Below are 25,671 nucleotides of genomic sequence, written 5' to 3' on the forward strand. Positions count from 1 at the left end.
CTATACAAGTCATTAACATCAGAATTAAAATACTATAGCCAGCAGACTCAAAACCTTGAAAAGCCCATTGATACCTAAATCAATTATTTAATTTTGCTTTCCATAAGTTGTCCCCCTCTGGGCTGCCTCTAAACTTGACAGGAAGTGGCATGTTTTAAGAAAGATTTACAAATAACCACAGGACATTTAGGGAATTATTTAAGAGAAACCTCCGTGAAAGAAAAGGGATCACGATCTGTGCAGAACAAGCTGATAGTCTACCACCTAATAACTAATCCTCCCACACCTGGGCCTTTTCCAGTGTCAGTGATAGTCAACACTTTCATTATCTGCAGGCTTAACAATCAGTTAAAACTCACTAAATGTATTACCAAATGCTTAAACACAGAAAAAAATAAAAAATAAACCCTTCTCTGCAAAATGATAAAGCAAATACTACGGTATTATTACTTTCTAACTATTGACCCTGATGATCTTTGATAAACACACTGGGGAGGGAACCGTGGCAAAAACCAGAAGGTCATTCTACTAAAATGCACATTCTCTGCACCCTGACACAAAGAGGCTCTCAAGGCATGGATCAGGCTGTTCTATGAAGCTTCAGAGAAAAAGTAAATGGGATGGATGAGAACCAACACTTGGAAAGCTCTTATACCACATGAAATGAAAGCCATTAAAATAAGGAACAGTCTCCTAGGGTACTAGTCCAAAAATGAAGACTAAATAGTAACAGAAGTTTAAAAAGGAGGAAGAAGATGGTTCTACAAAGATAGTTCTAACACATCCAGGTGCCAAAATCTAAACATGCTCTTATTAATAGGTTTATATCCTTCAAGTCAGAAATTGACCCTTACCTACTCAGGTTTTTTAAATTTACAAAACAGCTTACCAATGTGGAAGCTTTGGTGGTCTCTGGAATGTCTGCTTCTAGAGAGTCACATCTCCAAAGATTCTGTTCAGCTCAACAAAGACTTATTAAACAACCACTATCTACTGGAGACACAAAGATACACAGGTCAGGTCAGGAAAGGCTAAAAACACTAAGAGTGAGGCTCAAAGAGAGTTTTGAAGAAAGAATTGGACTGTTAGGTAATGTCCAGGGAATGGGGTAGGCAGAGGTACTGACTGGGAATGACTGGGAAGAACTTCAAAGACAAGAAATTTCTGGCCAGACTCAGTGGCTCATGCCTATAATCCCAGCATTTTGGGAAGCTGAGGTGGGAGAATGGCTTGAGTCCAAGAGTTTGAGATCAGCCTGGGCAACAAAGTGAGACCTCATCTCTACAAAATATCAAGCTGGGTGTGGTGGCTTTCACCTGTAATCCCAGAACTTTGGGAAGCCAAGGTGGAAAGATCGCTGAGCACAGACTTCGAGACCGACCTAAGCAACATAGGGAGACCCCATCTCTACAAAAAAACAAACAAAAAAATTAGCTGGCCAGGCGCGGTGGCTCATACCTGTAATCCCAGCACTTTGGGAGGCTGAGGCAGGTGGATCACCTGAGGTCAGGAGTTCAAGACCAGCCTGGCCAACATGGTAAAACCTTGTCTCTACTAAAAACACAAAAATTGGCAGGGCACAGTGGCTCACGTCTGTAATCCCAGCACTTTCAGAGGCCCAGGCAGGCAGATCACCTGAGGTCCAGAGTTCAAAACCAGCCTGGCCAACATGTATATTTAGTCTCTACTAAATATACAAAAATTAGCCAGATGTGGTAGCAGGCGCCTATAATCCCAGCTACTTGGGAGGCTGAGGCAGGAGAATTGCTTGAACCCAGGAGGTGGAGGTTGCAGTGAGCCAAGATCACGCCACTGCACTCCAACCTGAGCAACAAGAGCGAGACTCCATCTCAAAAAAAATAAAATTTAAAAAATTTAAAGAATAAAAATACAAAAATTAGTTGGGTGTGGTGGCTCACGCATGTAGTCCCAGCTACTTGGGGGGCTGAGGGACGATAATCGCTTGAATCCAGGAGGCAGAGGTTGCAGTGAGCCGATATCACACCACTGCACTCTAGCCTGGGCAACAGAGTGAGACTCGGTCTTGGGATGAAAAAAAAAGATTAACTGGGCAGGGTGCCACACACCTACAGTCCCAGTTACTTGGGAGGCTGAGGTGTGGGGATTGCTTGGGCCCACGAAGTCAAAGCTGTAGTGAGCCACAATTGCACCACTGTACTCCAGCCTAGGCAACAAAGTGAGACCTTGTCTCAACAATAAATAAATAATCAAAAAATCAGCCAAGTCAGGCGTGATGACCCACACCTGCAATCCCAGCACTTTGGGAGGCTGAGGCAGGAGGACTGCTTAAGCATAGGAATTCAAGACCAGTCTGGGCAACACAGGGAACAAAAAATAAAATAAAATAATTAGCGAGGAATGGTGGCATGCTCCTGTGGTCCCAGCTCCTCAGGAGACTGAGGTGGGAGGATTGCTTAAGCCTGGGAGGTTGAGGCTGCAGTGAGCTGTGATTGCAATATTGCACTCCAGGCTGGGCAAAAGAGTGAGACTCCGTTTCAAAAAAAAAAAAAAAAAAAGATAAAAGGGAATTTCGGCGGGGCGTGGTGGTGCATGCCTGTAATCCCAGCTAGTTGGGAGGCTGAGGCAGGAGAATCACTTGAACCCATGAGGCGGAGGTTGCAGTGAGCCAAGATCACATTTCAGCCCTCCAGCCTGGGTGACAGAGCGAGACTGTCTCACCAAAAAAAAAAGCGGGGGGAGGGGAATTTCATGAACAATGATTCAGAAACAAGAAAGCAGAATGTTTTCAAGGAAATCCAAGAAGTCTGTATTACTAAAGCATAAAGTAGGAAGTATGGGATTAGAGTAGGAAATGAGCCTGGAGAAGTAACAGGGTCAAGAACATAGAGCAACTGGAGACCTGCTAAGGAGATAGGATTTTAGCCTCCAAGCAAGAGCTGAATGGTATAAGTAGATCTGTCTTTTAGAAAGGTCACTCTGTGGCACAGAATGTTAATGCTTAAAAGCAGTTTCAAACTGAAAACAAGTACCAGTTCATTTTGCTACATGAGCTTCAGCAAGCTACCTAAATTCTTTGGACCACAGTTTGTTTCCTCACTTGTAAAATGAAGATATTCCCTACCTTCAAATTTTCTTAAGAGGATCAAGTGGTGAATGAATATAAATTGTACAATAAAGATACCTGGCTCAGTATTTAGCACATTGTATTCAAAACATGGCCTAGAAGAAAAATTTGCTGGAAGAAATGTGGAAGGCGGAATAAAAGGGGATTGAAAATAGAAGGCCAGTTAAAAAGCCAGAGGAAAGGCCAGATTTGAAAACTATTTGGGGGGCCAGGCGCGGTGGCTCACACATGTAATCCCAGCACTTTGGGAGGCTGAGGCGGGCACATCACGAGGTCAGGAGATCGCATCCTGGCTAACGCAGTGAAACCTCGTCTCTACTAAAAAATATAAAAAATTAGCCAGACGTGGTGGTGGGCACCTGTAGTCCCAGCTACTCAGGAGACTGAGGCACAAGAATGGCGTGAACCCGGGAGGCAGAGCTTGTAGTGAGCTGAGATTGCACCACTGCACTCCAGCCTGGGTGACAGAGCGAGACTCCATCTCAAAAATAAATAAATAAATAAAACTACTTGGAAGGTAAAATAAACTACGCTAGTAAAGTACTGCTCTTCAAGCCTCAATAAAAGAGTAAAAGACATATGAGGTTTCTTTTCCAAGTTTCCCTAACCAGGGCCTACAGTGCTATTGTCACCTCCTCCTCAAACACCAGCCCAGGCTGAAGACCAGACGCCACACATATTTCAGCTTTTACTATCAACACTGCTGAAGGGGCCACAGGTATATCACGGGGTGGGAGCTCTTTGGTGTCAGACACCTGGTTTAACAGCACCACTTAACTGGAGCAAATCACTTAGTTTCTCACCTGTACAACTGGCATAATGGCATCCACAGCTCTGTGCTGTGAGGATTCACACAGCATACAACATGGCAATCACTCAATAGCAGCACATCACAAACAAATCCTATATAGATGTGAAACATACTAAACAGTGTCTCTTATGAAAATACTACATAGCCTTATCATATCTGTAGTCCATTTGGAAGCTCCTGTAGCTGAAACTGCCCAGTACTCATCAGTATGTTGGCTCTCATACAGACAACCGGTGTTCCATTTAGAGCAAGATTGTTTTTATTTTCAATATAGGTATATCTTCCACCATAATATGTGCTATCTGGTTCCTAAACAAATAAAACTGATTTCAGAGAGTTCATCTCTAGAACAGCAGCTGGGATACAGTTTTACCCAAAAGTTAAGTAAAAATTTGGCCCCAAGCCCAGAAAACATGCATTCCTCACAGACAAAACTAGATAAACCAAATCTACAATGAGTGGATAAAACAGTAGGGAAGGGAAGAGCTCTAAGACAGCTAGAATAACCCAGATGGAAAGACCCACTCAGAATCAAGTGGAATCAAGTGAGGCAGTGGGATGAATCAGTTTGGATCTGATGAAGCACTCAGGGGAGGCACTGTGTTACCAAGTATAAGACACCAAACTTACTAAATTTAAGATATCTGGGACATAAATATTCTACATGTTATTTATGTAACATGAAAGATTTATGCAAGCACAAAAAGCCAACGTTCTATCCTCATTAAGATTCAAGATTCCTTATGAGAGGTTAGGAAGCTGGAGAGTATAACCTGGGGAGAATATCAGTGGAGATAAAATTTAGACACATTAAATGTGAAAGAGTAACCCTTTCCATTTCAGTGGGCTATTGTTGGCCGGGCATGGTGGTTCATGCCATTAATACACGCCTGTAATCCCAGCATTTTGGGAGGCTGAGGAGAGTGGATCACCTGAGGTCAGAAGTTCGAGACCAGCCTGGTCAACATAGTGAAACCCCCTCCCTACTAAAAATACAAAAAATCATCCGGGTGTGGTGATGTATGCCTGTAATCCCAGCTACTAGGGAGGCTATTGCAGGAGAATTGCTTGAACGTGGGAGGCAGAGGTTGCAGTAAGCCAAGATCATGCCACTGCACTCCAGCCTGGGCAAGAGTGAGACTCCGTCTCAAAAATAAATAGGCTATTTGTTAATGCTGCTATTGTTACACAGTTGATTTCTATTAAGGAATGTATTGACTGTATACTTCACAAGGCATTCTTTGCTATTCCACTTATAGGATAGTAAAAGAAATACCAGTATGGTGCCTCATGCCTGTAATCTCAGCACTTTGGGAGGCAGAGGTGGGAGGATTGCTTGAGCCCAGGAGTTCAAGACCAGCCTGGGCAACATAGCAAGACCCCCATCTCTACAATAATTAAAGAATTAGTCGGGCATGGTGGTACATGTCTGTGGTCCCAGCTACTCTGGAGGCTAAGGTGGGGGGAGTCACTTGCACCTAGGCAGCTGAGGCTGCAGTGAACCATAATCATGCCACTGCACTCCAGCCTGAGCAACACAGCAAGCAAGACCCTGTCTCAAAAAAAAAAAAGAGAGAGAGAGAAGTGGACCTTCAAGGGAAAAAAGCTTGCCAAAATCACTTTGAAATGAAATTGATCTTTAAGATGCTGATATAGCACATAATTTTGATTAGAAAAAAATAGTCTTCCTCTAAACATCTAAGAAATTTTTCAAACATTTAATCTAAGAAAAAATTTAAAACATTTAAAACAGGAGCCAACTGACAGATAAGACCAGGTCACACGTCTCTGGTGGAGAAACTGGCTCTGAAAGCACAGATTAGGTCAATCAGTAAATTCTACTTTGCCCTAATCAGCTTATAAGCCAGACTTCATAAGATTCATAAACAAATTGGCCAGGGGCGGTGGCTCACACCTGTAATCCCAGCACTTCGGGAGGCTGAGGCAGGTAGATTGGTTGAGTTTATAAATTTTAGACCAGCCTGGGCAACACAGTAAAAACCCTCTCTCTACAAAATATACAAAAATTAGCTGGGCATGATGGCACACGCCTGTGGTTTCAGCTACTCCTGGGGCTGAAGTAGGAGGATCACTTGAGCCTTGGGAGGTGAAGGTTGCAATGAGCAGAGATTGCGCCACTGCACTCCAGCCTGGGCAACAGAGCGAGACCTTGTCTCAAAAAAATAAAATAGAATGTTCTTTTTTTTTTTTTTTTTGAGATGGAGTTTCGTTCTTGTTACCCAGGCTGAAGTACAGTGGCACAATCTTGGCTCACTGCAACCTCCACCTTCTGGTTTCAAGCGATTCTCCTGCCTCAGCCTTCTGAGTAGCTGGGATTACAGGTGCCCACCACCACGCCTGCCTAATTTCTGCATATTCAGTAGAGACGGTGTTTCACCATGTTGGTCAGGCTGGTCTCGAACTCCTGATCTCGTGATCTGCCCACCTCAGCCTCCCAAAGTGTTGGGATTACAGGCGTGAGCTGCCGTGCCCAGCCAGAATATTCTTATTAATTAAAGATAAACACTCAGTGTCAATGTCTAGGATCTAGCTTTAAAATATGCCAACAACAGCCTGGTGCAGTGGCTCACACCTGTAATCCCAGCACTTTGGGAGGCTGAGGCAGAAGGATAGCTTGAGCCCAAGAGTTTTGAGACCAGCCTGGGCAATGTGGTGAGACCCCATCTCTACAAAAATTTAAAAATTAGCTGGGCATGGTGGTGTGCACTTGTAGTCCCAACTACTCAGGAGGCTGAGGTTGGAGAATCCTTTGAGCTGCGAGGTCAAGGCTGCAGTAAGCCATGCCACTGCATGCCAGCCTGGGCAACAGAGTGAGACCCTGTCTCAAAAAAAAAAAAGTCAACAACAACAAAAATTAGGGAATATATTGAAAAAGATGGGGAAGGATTGAAAATTGTTGAAACAGGGTAACAGGTACATGAGGCTTCATGATACTATACTCTCCACAGCTGTACATGTATGCCACGCATGTGCAACATCCCTCCCAGCAAGGATGATGGGAAAGGGGAAGTTAGTCAGAACAAGGGAGAATAAACATCAGGAAAAGAATCTTTGGTACAGGCAACCAGGAACTCACCTCAGAGATATTGCTCAGGAGGAATGTAGGACTAAGCCAGACAATAAAGGATTAAGAGATATATAGGCCAGGTGTGGTGGCTTATGCCTGTAATCCCAGCACTTTGGGAGGCAGAGGCGGGCAGATCACCTGAAGTCAGGAGTTCGAGAACAGCCTGACCAACATGCAGAAACCCCGTCTATGCTAAAAATACAAAATTAGCCAGGCATAGTGGCGCATGCCTGTAATCCCAGCTACTCTGGAGGCTGAGGCAGGAGAATCACTTGAACCCGGGAGGCAGAAGTTGCAGTGAGCCAAGATCACACCACTGCACTCTAGCCTGGGCAACAACAGTGAAACTCTGTCTCAAAAAAAGAGAGGGAGAGAGAGAGAGATAAAGCTTCTGGTTGGCACTGAGCGAGGTGGCCCACACCTGTAATCCCAGCACTCTGGGAGGCTAAGGCAGGAGGATCACTTGAGGACAGGAGTTTGAGACCAGCCTGGGCAACATAGGGATACCCTGTCTCTACAAAATAAAAAATAAAAAGTGAAATCTAGCCAGCCATGGTGACACCCGCCTAAGAGGATAGCATGGGCCAGGGAGGTTGAGGCCACAGGGAGCAGACTGCACCACTGCACTACAGCCCGGGTAAAAGAGCAAAACCCTGTCTCAAAAACAAAACAAAACAAAACAAAAAAGCAGTTGGTAAGGAAATGGCAGTAAAACTTAATGAGAGGATGATAAAAAATAAACCAAAGGAGGACAGGAAGGAGAAGGCTAGGCTATCATGAGAGGCACAGAGCTAAGCAGTTACTGTGGTCCTACTGTTATGTAGGAAAAACAAAAGGGGAGGGGATCAAGGCTAGGAAAAACTATAGGAGGACCTTAGAAAGGATGTAACAGGTAAATCAAGGTTACAGAAAAAACAGGAATAGATAAAATTCAATTCAAGGGGTTAGACTGAAAAAACAATGAAGACCATCTCTTCTGGGAGAATGAATATAGAGAAAGGTAACATTCTGAAACTAGAATGCAAAAGGGGCCATGTAATACCACAGTTAAGGGAGGAGGCTCTGACATTCAACCATTTGACTTTGATCTCAGCTTGTCACCGTCACTGAAGTTGACATAAGTAAAGTACTTGTGTCTGGGGGTAAATACAGACATATGCTGTTTCATTACTGTCAATGAAATGAATCTAACTGTAAAATAATTAGAGATTTATTCTGAGCCAAAAATGAATGACCATGGCCCAAGGCACGGTTTCAACAGGTCCTGAAAACATGTGCCAAAGGTGGTTGAGTTACAGCTTGGTTTTATACTTTTTTTTTGAGATGGGGAGTCTCATTCTGCCACCCAGGCTGGAATGCACTGGTGCAATTTCAGCTCATTGCAACCTCCGCCTCCCTCGGGTTCAAGCAATTCTCCCGCCTCAGCCTCCGAGTAGCTGGGATTACAGGTATGCAACACCATGCCTGGTTAATTTTTGTGTTTTTAGTGGAGACAGGGTTTCACCATATTGGCCATGCTGGTCTCCAACTCCTGACCTCAGGTGATCTGCTCGCTTTGGCCTCCCAAAGTGCTGGGATTACAGGTGTGAGCCACTGTGCCCGGCCAGTTTTATGTATTTGAGGGAAACATAAAACATCATCTCAGTATCTGTGAAGTATGTATCAGTTCTGTCCAGAAAGGTAGCACTACAGTGGGGGAGGGGAGAGGCTTTACAGATCACAGATTAAAAGATTTTCTGATTGGCAATTGGCTGAAAGAGTTATCATCTAAAAACCTGGAATCAATAGAAAGGAGTGTCTGGGACCGCCACAATGGCTCACACCTGAAATCCCAGCATTTTGGGAGGCTGATGCGGGCGGGTCACTTGAGGCCAGGAGTTTGAGACCAGCCTGGCCAACATGGCTAAACCCTTTCTCTACAAAAAATACAAGAATTAGCCAGGCATGGTGGCACACACCTTTCATCCCAGCTACTCAGAAGGCTGCAGCAAGAGAATCGCTTGAACCTAGGAGGCAGAGGCTATAGTGAGCAGAGGTCGTACCACTGCACTCTAGTCTGGTAGAGAGAGGGAGACCTTGTCTCAAAAAAAAAAGAGAAAAGAAAAGAAACGAAATGAGTGTCTAAGACAAGGGATGGTGGAGACCAAGGTTCTTATTATGTAGATGAAGTCTTAAAGGTGGCACCCTTAGAAGCAATAGATGGCAAATGTTTCCTAGTCAGACCTTTAAAAGGTACTAGACTCTCAGGTAATCTCTCCAGGACTGGGAGAACCTGGAAAGGAAAAGATCTAGTTGTGTTCATAGAGACTCTTTACAGATGCAAATTTTCCACCACAAATAATGGCTTTGCAGATGTCAAAATATAGCGAAGAAATATATTTTGGGTAAAATATTTTGATTTCTTCATCTGACTTTTATTTACTTATTTTTTGAGATGGAGTTTCACTCTTATTGCCCAGGCTGGAGTGCAATAATGTGATCTTGGCTCACTGCAACCTCCGCCTCCCGGGTTCAAGCGATTCTCCTGCAACCTGAGTAGCTGGGATTACACCTGTGCACCACCACACCCAGCTAATTTTTTTTTTTTTTTGAGAGAGAGAGTCTTGCTTTATCGCCCAGGCTGGAGTGCAGTGGCGTGACTGCGGCTCACTGCAACCTCGGCTTCCGTGGATTAAGAGATTCTCCTGCCTTAGCTCCCAGAATAGCTGGGATTACAGGTGCGTACCACCAAGCCCGGCTAATTTTTGTATTTTTTTTTTTTTTTTTTTTGAGATGGAGTCTCGCTCTGTCGCCCAGGCTGCAGTGCGGTGGTGCAATCTCGGCTCACTGCAAGCTCCGCCTCCCGGGTTCACACCATTCTCCAGCCTCAGCCTCCCAAGTAGCTGGGACTACAGGCGCCCACGACCACGCCTGGCTAATTTTTTGTATTTTTTTTTAGTAGAGATGGGGTTTCACCGTGTTAGCCAGGATGGTCTTGATCTCCTGACCTCATGATCCACCCATCTCGGCCTCCCAAAGTGCTGGGATTACAGACGTGAGCCACCACGCCCGGCCTAATTTTTGTATTTTTAGTAGAGACAGAGTTTCACCATGTTGGTCAGGCTGCTCTCGATCTCATTTCACCATGTTGGTCTCTTGACCTCGTGATCTACCCACCTCGGCCTCCCAAAAGTGCTGGGATTACAGCCATCACGCCCAGCCTACAGAGATCTCTTTTATGAGAAGAAAAGCTGATCAATGCAGCGAATTTCACTGTTGTCTTATTTTCAGAAATTGCTACAGCTACTCCAATCTTCAGCAATCACCACCCTGATCAGTCAGCAGCCATCAATGTCTAGGCAAGATCCACAACCAGCAAAAGGATTCCAAGTCCTGAAGGCTCAGGTGATTGATTTTTTTTTTTTTTTGAGACGGAGTCTTGCTCTGTCTCCCAGGCTGGAGTGTAGTGGCACAATCTCGGCTCACTGCAATCTCCACCTCCTGGGTTCACACCACTCTCCTGCCTCAGCCTCCCAAGTAGCTGGGACTACAGGCACCCGCCACCGTGCCTGGCTAATTTTTTGTATTTTTAGTAGAGATGAGGTTTCACCATGGTCTTGATCTCCTGATCTCGTGATCCGCCCGCCTCTGCCTCCCAAAGTACTGGGATTACAGGCATGAGTCACTGCGCCTGGCCGGCTCAGGTGATTGATAACATTTTTTGGCAATAAAGTATTTTAAAATGAAGGTATGTACATTGCTTTTTTTAGACATAATGCTATTAGGAACTTAATAGACTCTAGTATGGTGCAAACATAACTTTCTTTCCTCTAAGATGAGATCTTGTTCTGTCGCCCAGGCCAGAGTGCAGTGGTGCAATGATAGCATACTGCTGCCTCAAACTCCTGGGCTGGCAAGTGATTCTTCCACCTCAGCCTCCAGAGTATCTAGGACTAAACAGTTGTACACTGCAACACTCGGCTTTTTAAAAACTTTTTTGTAGAGGCAGGGTCTCGTTATGCTGCCCAGACTGGTCTTGAACTTCTGGCCTCAAATGATTCTCCCATCTCCACCTCCCAAAATACTGGAATTATGGACATAAGCCACTATGCCAAGCCTGTACACATAACTTTTATATGTACTGGGAAACAAAAAAATGTGTGTGACAGGCTTTATTGCAATATTTGCTTTATTGTAATGGTCTAGAACTCAACCTGCAATATCTCCAAAGCATGCCTGTATACAGTATGTGAGCTGCTATTATTATTATTATTATTATTAAAATCAAAGATAGGCCGGGTACGGTGACTCACACCTGTAATCCCAGCACTTTGGGAAGCCGAGACAGGTGGATCATGAGGTCAAGAAATTGAGACCGGCCGGGCGCGGTGGCTCAAGCCTGTAATCCCAGCACTTTGGGAGGCCGAGACGGGCGGATCACGAGGTCAGGAGATCAAGACCATCCTGGCTAACACGGTGAAACCCCGCCTCTACTAAAAAATACAAAAACTAGTCAATGGCGGGCCAGGGTCCCGCCACTGGAGGCTGAGGTGAATGGCTGGAACCCGAGGCGCCAGTGAGCTGAGATCCCGCCACACCGACTCCAGCCTTGGGTGACACAGAGCCAGACTCAGTCTCAAAAAAAAAAAAAAAAAAAAGAAATTGAGACCATCCTGGCCAAGCAGGAAATCCTGTCTCTACTAAAATACAAAAAATTAGTTGGTGTAGTGGCACCAGTCCCAGCTACTCGGGAGGCTGAGACAGGAGACTCACTTGAACTTGGGAGGCGGAGGTTGCAGTGAGCCGAGATTGCACCACTGCCCTCCAGTCTGGCAATAGAGCGAGACTCCCTCTCAAAAAAAAAAAAAAACGAAGTTAAAATTCATAATAGTCAAAAACTTCTCACAAATCAACAAAATAAATTAAATCAGCCAAAAAGTTGACAAAGGACAAGAAATGAATACACAGATGAAATAAACACATGAAAAGATGCTCATCCTCTTCAATAAAGAAATATAAATAAAAATTAGTTACCTAGGCTTCAAATTGGCAAAGATTCAAAATATTGATTCCCTGCCTGGCATGGTAGCTCACACCTGTAATCCCAACACTTGGGGAGGCCAAGTGGGGAGGACTGTTTGAGTCCAGAGGTTCAAAACCAGCCTGGGCAACACAGTGAGACTTCATCTCTACAAAAAATGGACATAGTACTGAGCGCCTGTAATCCCAGCTACTCAGGAGGCTAAGGTGGGAGGATCACTTGAGCCCAGGAGACAGGTTGCAGTGAGCCATGATCATTGTGCCACTGCACTCCAGCCTGGGCAAGAGTCAGACCCTGTCTTTAAAAAAAAAAAAAAAAGGCCAGGCACGGTGGCTCGTGCCTGTAATCCCAGCATTTTGGAAGGCCGAAGCGGGCGGATCACGAGGTCAGGAGATCAAGACCATCCTGGCTAACACAGTGAAACCCCGTCTCTACTAAAAATACAAAAAATTAGCTGGGTGTGGTGGCGGGCGCCTGTAGTCCCACCTACTCGGGAGGCTGAGGCAGGAGAATGGCATGAACCTGGGAGGCAGAGCTAGAGCTTGCAGTGAACCGAGATCTCGCCACTGCACTCCAGCCTGGCAACAGAGCAAGACTCCATCTCAAAAAAAAAAAAAAGAAAGAAAAGGAAATGTATCCTACAGGCTGAGAGCAGGGGCTCATGCCTGTAATCCTTGCACTGTGGGAGGCCGAGGTAGGTAGATCACTTGAAGTCAGGAGTTCGAGACCAGCCAGGCCAACATGGTGAAACCCCACCTCTACTAAAAATACAAAAATTAGCCAGGCGTGTGGTACACGTCTGTAATCCCGGCTACTTGGGAGGCTGAGGCACGAGAATCACTTGAACCCAGGAGGCGGAGGTTGCAGTGAGCCGAGATCACGCCACTGCACTACAGCCTGGATGATAAAGTGAGACTCCACCTAAAAAAAAAAAAAAAAATTAAATTAAATTGGGCCGGGCATGATGGCTCATGCCTGTAATCTCAGCAGTTTGGGAGGCCAACACAGGCAGATCACTTGAGCCCAGGAGTTCAAGACCAACCTGGGAAACATAGCAAAATCCCATCTCTACAAAAAATACAAAAATTAGCTGGGCATGGTGGCATGCACCTGTGTCCCCAGCTTCTCAGGAGGCTGAGGCAGGAAGACTGCTTGAGCCTGGGAGGTCAAGGCTACAAAGAGCTATAATCACACCACTGCATTCCAGCCTGGCTGACAGACTGAGACCTTGTCTCAACAACAAAAAAGATTAAATGAAAAAAAAAAGTCACAGAAAGGTAGATAGACTGTGACCCCATTTCTGTACAAAGGAATTACTTTCTCTTACACATGTACACACATCTGTTAGTATGACTATCACTCAGGCTGGAGTATAGTGGCGCCATCTCAGCTCACTGAAACCTCCACCTCCTGGGTTCAAAGGATTCTCGTGCCTCAGATTCCCAAGTAGCTAGGATTACAGGCATGTACCACCACACTGGCTAATTTTTATATTTTTAGTAGGGACAGGGTTTCACCATGTTGGCCTAGCAGTTCTTGAATTCCTGGCCTAAAGTGATCTGCCTACCGCAGCCCCCCAAACCAAAATGCTGGGATTACAGGTGTAAGCCACCGTGCCTGGACTTTATTTATTTATTTATTTTTAGAGACAGGATCTCACTCTGTTGCCCTGGGCCAGAGTGCAGTGGCACAATAGCAGCTCACTGCATCTTCTACCTCCCACGGTCAGGCAATTCTCCCACCCCGGCCTCCTGAGCAGCTGGGAACACAGGGGCGCACCACCACACTGAGCTAATTTTTGTGTTTTTGTAGAAATAGAGCCTCCCTATGTTGCCCAGGCAGGTCTCAAAATCCTGGACTTAAGCAATACACCCGTCTCAGCCTCCCAAAGTGTTGGGATTACAGGCATAAACCACTGCACCCAGCAGGCCTAAATTCAAGGTAGTTAACAATGAAATATCAAATTATGGTTTCTTTTCTCTATTTAAAAATGCCTGAATTTTACTGTACTCACACATTGTTTATGTGACCAGAGAAAAAAGGTCAAGGACTTTCTAAAAGCAAGAGACTGGATGACGAAAATACGGTGAGAGAAAGAATGGGGAAAATATTTGCGAGCACAAGCCCTAAAATGAGGTCACTGGTCCAGAGCCTGGGGAAAAGGCACCTTTGGGAAACATGCAAACAGCTGCTGTAGGAAATGGGATCCTTAGGAGGCAGCACAGGAGCACCCTGAGGGGCAGAGAGAGCTCAGCTCAAGTGAGGCAGTAGGAACTGCTAGCAACCAAGATAGCACATGTTCCTGACTGTCCAGAAACACTAGGAATGGGCAGCCTAGGGGCAGTGAAAAGCAGCCAGGCAAGAGAATTCAGAGATAGCAACTAGCATAGCCAGCAGAGCACAAAGGGAGGCAAAGGGTTCTAATACCTGGGGAAGGAACACTGGAACTGTGGACCATGACCAACCAGAGCTAAGCTAGTAGGGGAGGTAGGTGAAACATAGAGAAAGAAAAATGAAGAGATAGGGTGTGGGGGACAGTGGTACTGGAAGGCACAATGACAGCAGAGCTCAAGCCAGAATACATCCATTTTTCTTCCCTCTTTTTGACTCGCTCTATCACCCAGGCTGGAGTGCAGTGGCGTGATCTTAGTTCACTGTAACCTCCACCTCCCGGGTTCAAGTGATTCTCCTGACTCAGCAATACCAAGTACCTAGGATTACAGGTGTCCGCCACCACGTCTCGCTAATTTTTGTATTTTCAGTAGAGACAGGGTTTCACCATGTTGGCCAGGCTGGTCTCGAACTCCTGACCTCAGGTGATTCCCCTGCCTCGGCCTCCCAAAGTGCTGGGATTACAGGTATAAGCCACTGCACCCAGCCTTTTTCTTCCAATTTCTATACAATATACATTAGTAGAAAGGCTCCTACTTGTTTCATGGGCCTCAATTGCAGAACTATCTCCACCTGGTTCTGGATTTTTCTCCTGACCACTAAGCAATCTGTGAAGACAGTAGAGCTCCCTCTAGTTTCCTCCAGCAGCCAGCTGTTCCAGAGTTACTGGGCTGCTAGGCCGGGAGCGATGATCCACGCCTGTAACCCCAGCACTTTGGGAGTCCAAGGCAGGTGGATCACCTGAAGTCCAGGAATTTGAGTCCAGCCTGGCCAAATGGCAAAACCTATCTCTACTAAAAATACAAAAATTAGCTGGGCGTGGTGGTGGGTGCCTGTAATCCCAGCTACTTGGGAGGCTGAGGCAGAGAGAATAGCTTGAACTCAGGAGGCGGAGGTTGCAGTGAGCTGAGATCGCGCCATTGCACTCCAGCCTGCGCAACAGAGCGAGATTCCGTCTCAAAACACAAATACAAAAAACTTAGCCGGGCGTGGCGGCCCGTGCCTGTAATCCCAGCTACTTGGGAGGCTGAGGCAGAATCGCTTGAACCCCGGAAGCAGAGGCTGCAGCGAATGGAGGCAGCGCCACTGCACTCTAGCCTGGGCAACAGAGCAGGACTCCATCTCAAAAAAAAAAAAAAAAAAAAAAAAGCAGAGTTACTGGGCCGCTAGAGCAGAGATTCTACTCACTGTGTAGCACTATCTTCTTTGTGAGTATCCCCTATTGGCCAGCAGCCTGAAATAAGGGGTGACTGCCGTGCCAAACTGAAGCCCTAACAATATCCTATAAGGATATAAAAAGAGATCTAAACTTAGAATCAGAAAACAGGCAGCAATTCCCAGCTTTTCTTATTATCAGCTCTGTGTACTGGAAAGCAAGCCACTTCACCTTTTCGGGTTTGCTTCCTCATCTGCATAATGGGGATACTTGCCTCACAGGGTTGTTGGGAGGATGAAGTAAATATATATATGAAAATGCTGGCCGGGCATGGTGGCTCACGCCTGTAATCCCAGTACTTTGGGAGGCCAAGACGGGCGGATCATGAGGTCAGGAGATAGAGACCATCCTGGCTAACACGGTGAAACCCCGTCTCTACTAAAAAAACACAAAAAACTAGCCGGGCAAGGTGGCGGGCGCCTGTAGTCCCAGCTACTCGGGAGGCTGAGGCAGGAGGATGGTGTGAACCCAGGAGGCGGAGCATGCAGTGAGCTGAGATCACGCCACTGCACTCCAGCCTGGGTGACAGAGCAAGACTCCGTCTCAAAAAAAAAAAAAAAAGAGGAAGTGGCTGGGCACAGTGGTTCACACCAGTGATCCACACCAGTGATCCCAACATTTTGGGAGGCCAAAGTGGGCAGATCACCTGAAGTCAGGAGTTCGAGACCAGCCTGCCCAACATGGCGAAACCCCATCTCTACTAAAAATACAAAAAATTAACCGGGCGAGGTGGCGGGAACCTGTAATCTCAGTTACTCGGGAGGCTGAGGCAGAAGAATCACTTGAACGCAGGAGGCAGAGGTTGTGGTGAGCTGGGATCGCGCCACTGCACTCCAGCCTGGACGAGCAAAACTCTATCTCAAAAAAAAAAAAAGAAGTATTTTATAGGCTGGGCACGTCTGTAATCCCAGCACTTTGCGAGGCCAAGGTGGGTGAATCGCTTAAGCTCAGGAGTTCGAGACTAGCCTGGGAAATATGGCAAAAACCTCTCTCTGCAAAAAATACAAAAATTAGCTGGGCACAGTGTCACATGCCATTAGTCCTAGCTACTCAAGAGGCTGAGGAGGGAGGATGACTTGAACAAAGGAGGTGGAGGCTGCAGTGAGCTGAGATCATGCCACTGCACTCCAGTCTGGGTGACAGAGCCAGATCCTGTCTCAAATGTAAAAAAAAAAAAAAAAAAAGTGTTTTATAAACAGAATACGTATGCAAAGTATACTTATCACAGTAAAGCAAACATTTTTCATTTCTGCCTACTACTGATGGTACTACAAAACCATAAGCACATGTTAGTACCTCCAATGTGCCTCCACTGGCTGAAATTTTCTGTGTTTGTATCACTTTCAACCTATATGATAACATCTTCCTTCTTTTTTTTTGTTTTTGAGGCAGGGTCTTACTCTGGCTGGAGGATAGTGGCACAATTATAGCTCACTCCAGCCTCTGTCTCTGGAGTTCAGGCAATCCTCCCACCTCAGCCTCCTAACTGGGACACTGGTAGCTCAGATGTGGCCCATAACTTCTAGGTGTGTGTCACCTTGCCCAGCTAATTTTTATTTAATTTTTATGTAGAGATGAGGTCTCACTATGTTGCCCAGGCTAGTCTTAAACTCCTGGGGTCAAGCAACCCTCCCATGTCAGCCTCTCAAAGTGCTGGGACACTGCACCTGGCCAACCAACAACTTCCTTTTTTTTTTTTTTTTTTTTTTTAAAAAAAGACAAAGTCAAGTCTCACTCTGTTGCCCAGGCTGGAGTGCAGTGGTGAGATCTTGGCTCACTGCAACCTTTGCCTCCCAGGTTCAAGCAATTCTCGTGCTTCAGCATTCCAAGTAGCTGAGACTACAAGGCGTGCGCCACCACATCCAGCTAATTTTTATATTTTTAGTAGAGACGGGGTTTCGCCATGTTAGCCAAGCTGGTCTCAAACTCCTGACCTCAGGTGATCTGCCTGCCTCGGCCTCACAAAGTGCTGGGATTATAGGCGTGAGCCACCGCCCCCAGCCTCAACAACTTCCTCCTAACATCTCGACACTGCTCACAAAATGTCATCAATTTTTAACAGCTACTGCCAAATTTAAAGTGCCTCAGTGTTTTTGTTTTTGTTTTTATTTGCGACGGCGTTTCGCTCTTGTTGCCTAGGTTGGAGTACAATGGCGCGATCTCAGCTCACCACAACCTCCGCCTCCCAGGTTCAAGCGGTTCTCCTACCTCAGCCTCCTAAGTAGCTGAGATTACAGGCATGTGCCAGCACACCCAGCTAATTTTGTACTTTTAGTACAGATAGGGTTTCTCCATGTTGATCAGGCTGGTCTTGAACTCCCAACATCAGGTGATCTGACTGCCTCAGCCTCCCAAAGTACTGGGATTACCGGCGTGAGCCACAGTGCCTGGCCCTCAGTTTTCCTTTTTATCTGGTATCAACTTTTATCTTTAACCTAACTACAGTTACTTTACATGCTTTTATTTTCTGCAGTCTGCTATTTTATCACTTGCATGAAAGAATAATTGCATTTGGCTGGGCGTGGTGGCTCACGCCTGTAATCCTAGCACTTTGGGAGGCCAAGGTGGGGGGTGGGGGGTGGGGGCGGGGATCACCTGAGGTCAGGAGTTCAAGATCAGCCTGGCCAACATGGCAAAACCCTGTCTCTACTAAAAATACAAAAATTAGCCAGGCGTGGTGGCACATGCTTGTAATCCCAGCTACTTGGGAAGCTGAGGCAGGAGAATCACTTGAACCCAGAAGGCAGAGGCTGCAGTGAGCTGAGATCATGGCATTGCATTCCAGTTGGGCTACAGAGAGAGACTCTGTCTCTAAAAAAAAAAAAGAATTGATGTAGGCTTTGATAAGCTTCCTAACACCCAGCCTTCAATAGGGATTTCTATGCAGTCTAATCACCCATAAAAACTAATTTGATTGGGAGGCCAATGCAGAGAGATCATTTGAGCCCAAGAGTTTGAGACCAGGCTGGGCAACATAGTGGGACCCCCACCTCTACAAAAAATATAAAAATTAGCCAGGCAAGGTCATGCATGCCTATACTCCCAGCTACTCAAGAAGCTGAGGTGAAAGGATTGCTTGAGGCTGAGAGGTCAAGGCTACAGTGAGCTATGATCATGCCACTATACTTACTCTAGCGTGGTGACAAAGAGAGACTCTGCCAAAAAAAAAAAAAAATTAAAAATTAAAAAAAATCTTAAACTAATTCAAAGTAATTTAGATAGTATACTCAAGTTATTTTACCACTAAGATCCAGGAGGGTGGCTAGGCGCGGTGGCTCACGCCTATAATACCAGCACTTTGAGAGGCAGAAGCAGGCAGATCACAAGGTCAGGAGTTCGAGACCAGCCTGACCAGCATGGTGTAACCATCTCTACTAAAAATACAAAAACTAGTCAGGCATGGTGGCACGCACCTGTAATCCCAGCTGCTCAGGAGGCTGAGGCAGGAGAATCACTTGAACCCGGGAAGCAGAGGTTGCAGTAAGCTGAGATAGCACCACCACACTCCAGCCTGGGTGACAGAGCAAGACTCTGTCTCAAAAACAAAACAACAACAAAAAAGATCCAGGAGGGTAAATAAATTGGCACAATTCTGTAATTTCTAGGTAAATAACTCAGAACATACAGCTCCAGACACTTCAGAATTAGTACAATATTAGACTGAGCAGAAAACGGATACAGATAATTTTACAGTCACTGAATTCTAACCCCTGAATAAAGTTTGTTCAAATAATTGTATTTCCTGAATATGGTGACAGTGAGCTCAGATAGGTCTCCAAAAGGCCAACCAGGCAGCAAAAGTCACAATATCCTAGTGTTAAATCCATTACCCATTCCCAGGCCAGGCGCAGTGGCTCATGCCTATAATCCCAGCACTTTGGGACGCCAAGATGAGCGGATCACTTGAGGTCAGGAGTTCAAGACCAGCCTGGCCAACATGGAGAAACTCCATCTCTACTAAAAACACAAAAATTAGCCAAGTATGGTGGCGTACCTATAGTCCCAGCTACTTGGGAGGATGAGGCAGGACAATAGCTTCAACCCAGGAGGTGGAGGTTGCAGTGAGCCTAGATTGCGCCACTGCACTCCAGCCTGGGCGACAGAGCAAGACTCCATCTCCAATCAATCAATCAATCAATCAGGTCATTCCCCATTCCCAGCAGGTGGTGGCTCACCAGTAGTTAGTTGTCTAGATACCCTGTGGCCCAAACTAGTCACTTCTTTACATATGAGGACAAAGCACTCAGAGCAATAAATGGCCTGCAGAAGATCAAACAATACCAATGAAGAACTGTCACATTTTCTCCCAAAGGAAATGTTTGCAAAACCCAAAAAAAAAAGCAAGTAATAGCCCTCCAGCCTCAAAATTATGAACATATGAATAAGCAACACATTCTCATAACAAAGTGTTGCCTTTAGCAACCTGGAAATACAAAAGCGGAGATACTGCTTCAGCCAGGATCAGATGCAGCCACGAAGTCAGAACTCTCATCACATCACTAGCTCCACGGTGAATTATTTCCTGTTATTTCATAAGCAAAGGTTATTCATTTGTTCACTCAACAAACATTTGCCAAGTAGCTACCTTGTGCCAGAAATGGTCAGGTGCTGGGATATAAACAAGGCAAGCTCCTGCCTTCAATTAGGTAATAAACTAGGTATGGGAAACACACAAAAAAATACCAAAACATGGTAAAAAGGAATTTGAGGAAACAAAATAAAAATAAATATAATTTTTAAAAAAATACCAAACCTTAGCAGGACAGAATGATTATAAAAGCTTGCACAGACTGCAATGTCATACAGAGGAGAGGCATTCTGCTGAACCTGGAGGGAATCAAGGAAGGCTTTTATTAAGAGAAGGTGGTGCCTGAACTCCTGGCTCAAGCCTTAGAGTCAGCCAAGCTGTAGAATGGAGAGCAAAATATCACAGAAGGAATAGCCTGAGAATGCTGGGACCTTCAAGGAGTTCACTATAACTGAGCCTCACATGCCAGAGTAATTGTGGCAGGAGAGAAAGGAAGATAAAGAAGTGGCCAGGTGATAAAGGTCCTTATGAGATGCTGAAGCAGACACAGGCCAGGGTCTAGATGTTCAAGACCAGAGGTATATTATTTACTCTTATCTGGAATTAAAGACCACCAGAATGGAGGGGGCATTTGACTACACCAAGACTGCAAGAAATTAGAGACCAGTTATTTCTTTTTTTTTTTTTTTTTTTGAGACAGAGTCTCGCTCTGTCGCCCAGGCTGGAGTGCAGTGGCGCGATCTGGGCTCACTGCAAGCTCCGCCTCCCGGGTTCACGCCATTCTCCTGCCTCAGCCTCCCGAGTAGCTGGGACTACAGGCGCCCGCCACCTTGCCCGGCTAGTTTTTTGTATTCTTTTTAGTAGAGACGGGGTTTCACCGTGTTAGCCAGGATGGTCTCTATCTCCTGACCTCATGATCCGCCCATCTCGGCCTCCCAAAGTGCTAGGATTACAGGCTTGAGCCACTGCGCCCGGCCCGGTTATTTCAAATCACTTCTGGCCTCTACTTATTTTTCTCTTAAATATTAGTGGGACTTTTTTTTTTCCTCTCTTATTGGGAAAAAATAAAACTGAAAATTCTATAACTAAGTCTGTGAGCCGTCTGTTCATCAAAAACATGCCTGAACAGAGTGCTAGATTCTACCAAAGTAGCCCCAATTAAAGAAGATGACAAATCTCTCCTGCATCTGGAGAATTCCTGGCAAAAACACCAAAGCCAGGTCTCTGGTGCCAGCAGAAGAAAGCTAGAAAAATGTCCTGATCGGGGAGATACAGAACACAATGCTGCCTGGTATACTGTAGTGTTCTATCAATGGGAATGCCCACGGTTCCCAAAGAACATGCCAAACGGTTACCTCCTGGTTTCTCCATACGAACTGTCAGGAAAAAAACCTTCTACTGCCAGGAATGACCTTGGACTTTATAGTGTGGACTCCTGCCTACCAGCACTGAATAAAGACAATCTCAAAATTCCCTCACCTGTCCGGAGTGCCAACAGGTACAGACAGCTGCCTTCCTCACCAGACAAGGAGACTGGGCACTTGAACCCTGCACAGCACCACAGTACCCAGCCACATTCCTACTATTAATACTACTGAGATTAGAGGTCCTATATAATAATACACATTAACTACTACTGACAGCCAGCACTGACCACCCCCAAAGCTTGAGGCCCTCATCTCCAGTCCTCAATGCAATCTGCAAAGAAGGCTATATTAGGCCTATGTTACAGATGGAAAAACAAAACAAAACCAAAGCTCAGAGAGGTTAACAGTTTATCCAGGGTTAAAAATTGAGCAATAAAAAGTGCGAAGACTCCAAAAACCAAGCTCTTCCCATTGTACCAGACATTTCTTCTCTCAGGCTTTTTCTAAACAAATAGAAACACTCTAAGCCTTATTTCCAAGAGTTTCTGAAGTTGATCCATTTAACTAAGAGGTGGCCAAAAACATTTATTTAAGCAATCACCTTGCCTTCAAGGCAACAAATAAACAAGTTTTTATTTTCTTTGATCAAGTGAATAGTCCAGATAGAAAATGAGATATTTTGAAGAATTCACTTATTATCTAAATACCTTGATTTTATATTTCTTCATTTATTTTTGCCCAAGATACATACACAGAGAGATAGAGAAGACAGCAAAAGGCAGAATTTCATTTTACTAGATCAGAATGAAGAGTAACAAAGCAAAAACATTCAGATTTACATTATATTTTATGCAGTAAAAATGAAGAGACAAGTGACTTTCAAACAGACTGAGCCTTACCTCAATCTTACTCCTCCTGTTCCAAGGGACAGCACTCCAGGTGATCAGCAGACACTCCCAGCCTACATACAGTGAACCAGACACAGGGGATAAGCAACGCCTTCATGCTCCCAAAACCACAGTGGGAAGGAGTGTGATGGCTTCCTAGGGAATCTGAACACATATAGTATTTGTAAATCACTGCTCATTGAGACATACACCAAAACAAAATGTTTTACCTGTGGTTTGTCTACAGGAGTACTTAAAATTAACAGGTATATAAAATAATGCAAAAATAATCCCATATCAACATGAACTCACAGTGATAGCTAAACTTTTTCCATGAAGATGTTAAGATAATTAACTGTCACCAGTCAAAATTAATACATTATAAAAACTTTATTCAATGGCTTTACTGATTACAAGCTTGATATACCTGAATCACTTCTTTCTTCAAAGACCTATAACCACATCTAAACCAGGAACTACCACTAATAAAATGTTAAAAATACCATCAGCATTTTGGAGGTGCCCAAAGCAGTACCTGGCATAATGCAGTAAATGTTGGTTTATGAAACAATGAATGGAGAGAGAGAAAGAATACCACTTTTTTTGTGTGTGTGAGTCGGAGTCTCGCTGTGTCGCCCAGGCTAGAGTGTAGTGGCACAATCTGGGCTCATTGTTACCTCTGCCTCCCAGGTTCAAGTGATTCTTGTGCCTCAGCCTCCAGAGTAGCTGGGATTACAGGCACATGCCACCACACCCAGCTAATTTCTGTATTTTTAGTAGAGACAGGATTCTGCCATGCAGGCTCGAACTCCTGACCTCATGCGATCCACCTGTCTCGGACTCCCAAAGTGGTGGGATTACAGGCATTAGCCACCACACCCAGCCAAGAGAGAAAGAATACCATTGAAGAAAAATAATTATTTAAAGCTTAAGAAAAAAGATAATGTTTACAATAATGAGAACTCTCAGTACAACAAAAACAGAATTACCTAACATTGCACTTGAAAGTTTATACTAGACTCCAGTTAGGCTATACTTCCTACCACTCTAAACTCAGAAGGTACAATGATTCTGATACTGTTTCTGTACATGTTGGGTTCCCTTTATACCTCACCTACAGCCAACACACCAACTTTTGCCTGAATAATACATACAGAGCTCTGGCCCACAGCTGCAGGCCTCAGAGTTGGAGTTTGCGTATTGTCTTTCAATGATACAGATTGTCACAGGGAAACAGTGTACAGGCCAAATTCACTGAAGATGGATAATACTTCTAGTGAAGACAATGTCCTGTGAGAGTAAACAAGGATGCTGAAATGAGAGTCACTAAGATTTAACAGATTCAACAAACTCACTTCATGGCAGTAAGAGAAGATGAAATTTCATGGATTTAAGCATGGAAAGACCATTTAACAACATAAATGTTAAGGTTTTCCTATCCTTCTTTAGTGTTGCACACATTAAACAATGGCACACAAATTAGATTTATAAGAATTGGACTAAAAACGCCTGGAACTTACATGTATGATGAAGTCTAAGTTTGTCTATCATTTCAAACAATAGCCACAGTGCTGAAAAGAAAGTATGAGTCACAATTCAAAAACAACGGAGGAAAGAAAAAAATGAACAAAGAAAAGCTGTGGATCCAAATACCACAAAGAAATTCCTTACTTAAAATGTTGTCAAATGACAACCACCACTCTGACTTGGAGTAAGAAAGAAAGGTCCACACTGTCCTCTACATGGGAACAAACTCATCCAGCCCCACATAACCCTTCCAGTTGCATACACCTCAATGTTCAGCCACCAATATAGTCAGCCACAATCCCTAGCAAGCAACAGGAATCCTAACAGATAATGAGTCACCCACTCCCACGCAGTAAGAGGTCATTCTCCATCAGGAAGCCCACTCTGCAAAGTTTCCTTGTTCATCTCCCAGGCTGCCACCACCATGACCCAAATAAAGCTGATTCTCCAATCTCAGTAGCCTATCAACCCTCGTCTACACTCCCCAAACCACAACTCCCACCAGCCTCACCCTAACGACAAGACAGCTAGCACTACTCACCGTGTGTCACTACTCACTCTTCTGATAAGTTCCTTGCCTGAGAACCACTCCTCGTCAGGGTGCATCAAGGCCCCGGAGGATCCAGTTCTCTGCTTAACTCTCCTGTGCCCAGCTGAGCTCCTGCCTTTCCAGGAACTAATCACCAGTTACCTCAGACAAGCTAAACTCTCAATGCCTCTTCTGCCCCAGCCCGACCGCAGTCTGCCAAATTCCCAGACCTCAGGAGAGGGTGGCCGGGAAACGCATCCAGATGCGCTTTAGGGATTAGACACACAGAGGCCCCTAAAATTCCAAATACTTCCCCTACCCCACACCGCGCTCTGGTCATCCTCCGGGGCGCCAGCATCCAGCGCCAAAAGCGCAGGGCGACCACAGTTAGGTCTCCGTGTCCCTATGACTCCCTTCCCCGGCTACGAAATCCTCAAATATCAAGCCTCTGAGGCCCCGGGTCGAGGCCCAAGACCCCCGCCAAGCCTCCGGTCACTGGAGTTTCCCGGGTGGGACCCCGTGTCCCGAAGGCCCGGGGTGCTGGGTCCATCTAGCTGCCCCGAGCCACTGCATGCCAGGGGCCCAGGCCGCGTCTCCAGTCGGTCCCCATTGTTGCGGGACCCGGCGGCCCCGACCGGGAGCGAGGAACCGGCACCGGCTCTCACCTCCTGCGCCGCGGCTCCGGGCCGCGCCGGACAGCGCAGGGCCGAGGGACCTCACGTTCCGCTGCGCCCGCCTAGGCAAAGTCTGCGGCGGCGGAGGCGGAGGCGGCGGCTGAGGCGGGAAGCAGCCGGCCAGGCCCGGGCGCAGCGGGCTGGCTCTGGCCGAGCGTCGGTCTCCACCGGCGGCGGCGCTCGCCAGCCTCCGCTCGCGGTCCGCGCCAGAAAGCGTCCCCCTCCCGGCCCGCGCGCCCGACCGCACGGACGGGAACACGCGCCGCGGAGAGGAAAGTTCCGCTGAGAGCCGACTAAAGGCAGTTCCCGGCGCCGGGTGTACGGCGATTCCTGCCTGGATGGGACCGTTTCTGGAGTGAATGCCGTACGGAAATCCCAAGCCAGAAGCTGCCTGAGAATGGTTCTAGGGGTGGGTCCAACGGAATGGTTTTGCACTCGCCAGCCATTTAGCGCCTCAATTGAGCCGCAGTTTCTCCTCATTTCTCATTGGGAATAATCTAGGCGGCTTGTTAGAATTGAATGAAGTG

The 25,671-nt window shown here is 45.9% G+C and overlaps 1 protein-coding gene across 7 annotated transcripts in view; it reads right to left on the minus strand.

Moving 5' to 3' along the window:
- RAD54L2 (RAD54 like 2) overlaps nt 1–25,335 on the minus strand; it is a 134,778-nt gene extending 109,443 nt beyond the window's left edge. For 3 of the 7 annotated variants that reach the window (XM_017955425.3, XM_017955421.3, XM_017955424.3), the window contains exons 1-2: nt 25,136–25,335; nt 22,427–22,579 (exon numbers count right to left, since the gene is read on the minus strand). The gene's annotated coding sequence lies outside the window, so the exon portion shown is untranslated. Of the gene's footprint in view, nt 1–22,426; nt 23,086–24,789; nt 25,115–25,135 lie in introns of those variants that run through there. The other 4 variants (XM_009200663.4, XM_017955423.3, XM_021934363.2 and 1 more) reach the window with 4 other exon arrangements.
- Nucleotides 25,336–25,671: the final 336 nt, after the last annotated feature.

Source organism: Papio anubis, chromosome 2 (assembly GCF_008728515.1).
Source record: "Papio anubis isolate 15944 chromosome 2, Panubis1.0, whole genome shotgun sequence".
Taxonomy (NCBI): domain Eukaryota; kingdom Metazoa; phylum Chordata; class Mammalia; order Primates; family Cercopithecidae; genus Papio; species Papio anubis.